The sequence below is a fragment of the Magallana gigas genome, chromosome 4, assembly GCF_963853765.1.
Source record: "Magallana gigas chromosome 4, xbMagGiga1.1, whole genome shotgun sequence".
Taxonomy (NCBI): Eukaryota; Metazoa; Mollusca; class Bivalvia; order Ostreida; family Ostreidae; genus Magallana; species Magallana gigas.
In genome coordinates, this window is record NC_088856.1 from 57,901,596 (window position 1) to 57,908,022 (window position 6,427).

A 6,427-nucleotide genomic window follows, 5' to 3' on the forward strand; every position below is an offset into this window, starting at 1 on the left:
ACAAAAAGACTTAGTAGGTTTCCTATGTGATTAAGTTATACTGACATTTCAACGCGAAGCCGAAAACCATGGGTTCCCTCATGGAGGTTTAAATTCAAATTAAAAGCACTTTTGTTTTAAATTTTACTGGTTATTTCCTTCTATTGATGTAATAAAAGATAAAAAAGGGTGCCAGGAAAAATTCAAAAAAGATTTAGGAGTTTTTCTTGGTGATTAACCATACTGATAATTTAATGAGAAACAGAAAATCATGGGTTCTGTCATTGGGGTGGAATTTTTGAACAAAAGCATTTATCATTTAACTAATGCTGTTTATTTCTTTGTATTGATGTAATAAAAGATAGATTAGGCTGCAAACATTAACACAAAAAGACTAAGTAGGTGTCCTGTGTGATTAACTGTACTGACATTTCAACGCGAAGCTGAAAACCATGGGTTCCATCATGGAGGTTTAAATTCAAGTTAAAAGCACTTTTCTTTTAAATTTTACTGGTTATTTTCTTGTATTGATGTAATAAAAGATAAAAAAAGGGTGCCAATATAAATTCAAACAAGATTTAGGAGTTTTACTTGGTGATCAACCATACTTATAATTTAATGAGAAACAGAAAATCATGGGTTCTGTCATTGGGGTGGAATTTTTGAACAAAAGCATTTATCATTTAACTTATGCTGTTTATTTCTTTGTATTGATGTAATAAAAGATAGATTAGGCTGCAAATATTAACACAAAAAGACTAAGTAGATGTCCTGTGTGATTAACTGTACTGACATTTCAACGCGAAGTCGAAAACCATGGGTTCCCTCATGGAGATTTAAATTCAAGTTAAAAGCACTTTTCTTTTAAGTTTTACTGGTTATTTTCTTGTATTGATGTAATTAAAGATAAAAAAGGGTGCCAGGATAAATTCAAAAAAGATTTAGGTGTTTTTCTTAGTGACTCACTATATTAATTTTCTCTGTATGAACTGAAAATTATGAGCTCTTTTCCGAGCTTCAACTTCTGAATAAAATGATTTCTCACTTAATTAATGCTGATATTTCCCTTGTATTCATTTTATAACAGGTAGTTTAGGGTGCAAATATTAATCAAAGCAGGTTTAGGGTTAAGGTTAGGTTTAGGTTAAGGGTTAGGGTTAGGGTTAGGGTAAGTTTTTCGGTTAAATTGAAGTAGGGTAAAGGCATATTTACGAAATCATTTGCTGTATCAACTCGTCAATGTCACCGAATTGTCACGTGGTCTGTGAAGGGCGGAGTTGAAGCTGGATTGATACATATATATAGTGATTGTTGTTTAGGTTAAATTTCTTTACCAGCCATTTTACCTCACATTTAAACCTGAAACCATAAACTTGTTGTTGAACCCTGTATGGGGGTTAAGTTTTGAACTTATACTTCAGTAGAAGCTCTTTTAAGACGAAACAAAATTCATTTAATGTTCCGGTTTGCATTAAAATTTACAAATATCAATTATTGTAAATGACGAAATGAACTCTTCTTAAAACTCCCATAATAGATGTTAAGCTGTAATGTTTGATGTAAAAGGTTAAGGTTAAAAGATGAACCTTAAATGTCTTATTGAGTTTTCTAGGTATTAGTAAAATTGTGTAAAGTCAACACAACAGACATAACCGCAAGTTTCCAATTTTACTTCTGATTCCCAGGAACCTAACATTAGGGGCCTACATATTGCAAATCAATTTCAACAAGAGTACCCCCTCTAACTAATGATAATCATTAAAAATCATTTCATGAATATTAACAACACATATAAGCCTTCAAGTATAGCAACTCTCAATTTTTACAAACATTTTGACGGGTACTTTTTTCCCCCAAACTGTCCCTTGCTGCCAAAAGGTTCTTCGATTTCAACTGATTGTCTATGATTAAGATTACTGTAATATAAGCAATATATTCCAAAAGATTTAGAAGGTTTCCTTGCTGATTAACCATACTGATAATTTAACGAGAAACAGAAAGTCATGGGCTCCTTCATTGGGGTGACACTTTTAAACAAAAGCATTTATCATTTAACTAATGCTGTCTATTTCTTTGTATTGATGTAATAAAAGATGAATTGGGATGTGAGGGTAAATTCCAAAAGATTTAGAATGTTTTCTTTGTGATTAACAATACTGATAATTAAATGAGAAACAGAAAATCATGGGTTCTGTCATTGGGGTGGAATTTTTAAACAAAAGCATTTATCATTTAACTAATGCTGTTTATTTCTTTGTATTGATGTAATAAAAGATAGATTAGGCTGCAAATATTAACACAAAAAGACTTAGTAGGTTTCCTATGTGATTAAATTGTACTGACATTTCAACGCGAAGCTGAAAACCATGGGTTCCCTCATGGAGGTTTAAATTCAAATTAAAAGAACTTTTCTTTTACATTTTACTGGTTATTTTCTAGTATTGATGTAATAAAAGATAAAAAAGGGTGCCAGGAAAAATTCAAAAAAGATTTAGGAGTTTTTCTTGGTGGTTAACCATACTGATAATTTAATGAGAAACAGAAAATCATGGGTTCTGTCATTGGGTGGAATTTTTGAACAAAAGCATTTATCATTTAACTAATGCTGTTTTTTCTTTGTATTGATGTAATAAAAGATAGATTAGGCTGCAAATATTAACAAAAAAAGACTTAGTAGGTTTCATATGTGATTAAGTTATACTGACATTTCAACGCGAAGCCGAAAACCATGGGTTCCCTCATGGAGGTTTAAATTCAAGTTAAAAGCACTTTTGTTTTAAATTTTACTGGTTATTTCCTTCTATTGATGTAATAAAAGATAAAAAAAGGGTGCCAGGAAAAATTCAAAAAAGATTTAGTAGTTTTTCTTGGTGATTAACCATACTTATAATTTAATGAGAAACAGAAAATCATGGGTTCTGTCATTGGGGTGGAATTTTTGAACAAGAGCATTTATCATTTAACTAATGCTGTTTATTTCTTTGTATTGATGTAATAAAAGATATATAAGGCTGCAAACATTAACACAAAAAGACTAAGTAGGTGTCCTGTGTGATTAAGTTATACTGACATTTCAACGCGAAGCCGAAAACCATGGGTTCCCTCATGGAGGTTTAAATTCAAGTTAAAAGCACTTTTGTTTTAAATTTTACTGGTTATTTTCTTGTATTGATGTAATAAAAGATAAAAAAGGGTGCCAGGAAAAATTCAAAAAAGATTTAGGAGTTTTTCTTGGTGATTAACCATACTGATAATTTAATGAGAAACAGAAAATCATGGGTTCTGTCATTGGGGTGGAATTTTTGAACAAGAGCATTTATCATTTAACTAATGCTGTTTATTTCTTTGTATTGATGTAATAAAAGATAGATAAGGCTGCAAACATTAACACAAAAAGACTAAGTAGGTGTCCTGTGTGATTAAGTTATACTGACATTTCAACGCGAAGCCGAAAACCATGGGTTCCCTCATGGAGGTTTAAATTCAAGTTAAAAGCACTTTTCTTTTAAATTTTACTGGTTATTTCCTTCTATTGATGTAATAAAAGATAAAAAGGGTGCCAAGATAAATTCAAACAAGATTTAGGAGTTTTACTAACCCTGCGATGCCCGCGATGCTCCGCGACGTCCGCTGCTGCTAGAACGGCCAGCTCTGCCTACCTTAAGAGAGTCGAGTCTACTCCCGCCGTTTACCCGCGCTCACTCTAACACTTAACAGCTAGAACGGCCAGCTCTGCCTACCTTAAGAGAGTCGAGGCTACTCCCGCCGCCTACCCGCGCTCACTCTAACACTTAACTGCTAGAACGGCCAGCTCTGCCTACCTTAAGAGAGTCGAGGCTACTCCCGCCGCCTACCCGCGCTCACTCTAACACTTACACTTACACGAGGGGGAAGCCTGCGATGCCCGCGATGCCCCGCGACGTCCGCTGCTGCTAGAACGGCCAGCTTTGCCTACCTTAAGAGAGTCGAGTCTACTCCCGCCGTTTACCCGCGCTCACTCTAACACTTAACAGCTAGAACGGCCAGCTCTGCCTACCTTAAGAGAGTCGAGGCTACTCCCGCCGCCTACCCGCGCTCACTCTAACACTTAACTGCTAGAACGGCCAGCTCTGCCTACCTTAAGAGAGTCGAGGCTACTCCCGCCGCCTACCCGCGCTCACTCTAACACTTACACTTACACGAGGGGGAAGCCTGCGATGCCCGCGATGCCCCGCGACGTCCGCTGCTGCTAGAACGGCCAGCTCTGCCTACCTTAAGAGAGTCGAGTCTACTCCCGCCGTTTACCCGCGCTCACTCTAACACTTAACAGCTAGAACGGCCAGCTCTGCCTACCTTAAGAGAGTCGAGGCTACTCCCGCCGCCTACCCGCGCTCACTCTAACACTTAACTGCTAGAACGGCCAGCTCTGCCTACCTTAAGAGAGTCGAGGCTACTCCCGCCGCCTACCCGCGCTCACTCTAACACTTACACTTACACGAGGGGGAAGCCTGCGATGCCCGCGATGCCCCGCGACGTCCGCTGCTGCTAGAACGGCCAGCTTTGCCTACCTTAAGAGAGTCGAGTCTACTCCCGCCGTTTACCCGCGCTCACTCTAACACTTAACAGCTAGAACGGCCAGCTCTGCCTACCTTAAGAGAGTCGAGGCTACTCCCGCCGCCTACCCGCGCTCACTCTAACACTTAACTGCTAGAACGGCCAGCTCTGCCTACCTTAAGAGAGTCGAGGCTACTCCCGCCGCCTACCCGCGCTCACTCTAACACTTACACTTACACGAGGGGGAAGCCTGCGATGCCCGCGATGCCCCGCGACGTCCGCTGCTGCTAGAACGGCCAGCTCTGCCTACCTTAAGAGAGTCGAGGCTACTCCCGCCGTTTACCCGCGCTCACTCTAACACTTAACAGCTAGAACGGCCAGCTCTGCCTACCTTAAGAGAGTCGAGGCTACTCCCGCCGCCTACCCGCGCTCACTCTAACACTTAACTGCTAGAACGGCCAGCTCTGCCTACCTTAAGAGAGTCGAGGCTACTCCCGCCGCCTACCCGCGCTCACTCTAACACCTACACGAGGGGGAGGCCTGCGATGCCCGCGATGCCTGCGATGCCCTGCAGCAGACTCCCTGCGTTCGCTGTGATTTCGAAGCGGGGACAGTCAGCGGGGAATATGCGATTCCTCCGCTGTAACTCTTGAGCCGTGCGTTCGGAGCGAAGGTCCACTGGCGGGGCATACCCGCTAGTAGGCCTTCTACGCGGAGTTGGGGTTGTCAGGGTTAGGGTTAGGGTTAGGGTTAGGGCTAGGGCTAGGGCTAGGGTTAGGGTTAGGGTTAGGGTTAGGGTTAGAGCTAGGGTTAGGGTTAGGGTTAGGGTTAGGGTTAGGGTTAGGGTAAAGGGTTAGGGTTAGGGTTAGGGTTAGGGTTAGGGTTGGGTTAGGGTTAGGGTTAGGGTTAGGGTTAGGGTTGGGTTAGGGTTAGGGTTGGGTTAGGGTTAGGGTTAGGGTTAGGGTTAGGGTTAGGGTTAGGGGTTAGGGTTAGGGTTGGGTTAGGGGTTAGGGTTAGGGTTAGGGTTAGGGTTAGGGTTAGGGTTAGGGTTAGGGTAAAGGCATATTTACGAAATCATTTGCTGTATCAACTCGTCAATGTCACCGAATTGTCACGTGGTCTGTGAAGGGCGGAGTTGAAGCTGGATTGATACATATATATAGTGATTGTTGTTTAGGTTAAATTTCTTTACCAGCCATTTTACCTCACATTTAAACCTGAAACCATAAACTTGTTGTTGAACCCTGTATGGGGGTTAAGTTTTGAACTTATACTTCAGTAGAAGCTCTTTTAAGACGAAACAAAATTCATTTAATGTTCCGGTTTGCATTAAAATTTACAAATATCAATTATTGTAAATGACGAAATGAACTCTTCTTAAAACTCCCATAATAGATGTTAAGCTGTAATGTTTGATGTAAAAGGTTAAGGTTAAAAGATGAACCTTAAATGTCTTATTGAGTTTTCTAGGTATTAGTAAAATTGTGTAAAGTCAACACAACAGACATAACCGCAAGTTTCCAATTTTACTTCTGATTCCCAGGAACCTAACATTAGGGGCCTACATATTGCAAATCAATTTCAACAAGAGTACCCCCTCTAACTAATGATAATCATTAAAAATCATTTCATGAATATTAACAACACATATAAGCCTTCAAGTATAGCAACTCTCAATTTTTACAAACATTTTGACGGGTACTTTTTTCCCCCAAACTGTCCCTTGCTGCCAAAAGGTTCTTCGATTTCAACTGATTGTCTATGATTAAGATTACTGTAATATAAGCAATATATTCCAAAAGATTTAGAAGGTTTCCTTGCTGATTAACCATACTGATAATTTAACGAGAAACAGAAAGTCATGGGCTCCTTCATTGGGGTGACACTTTTAAACAAAAGCATTTATCATTTAACT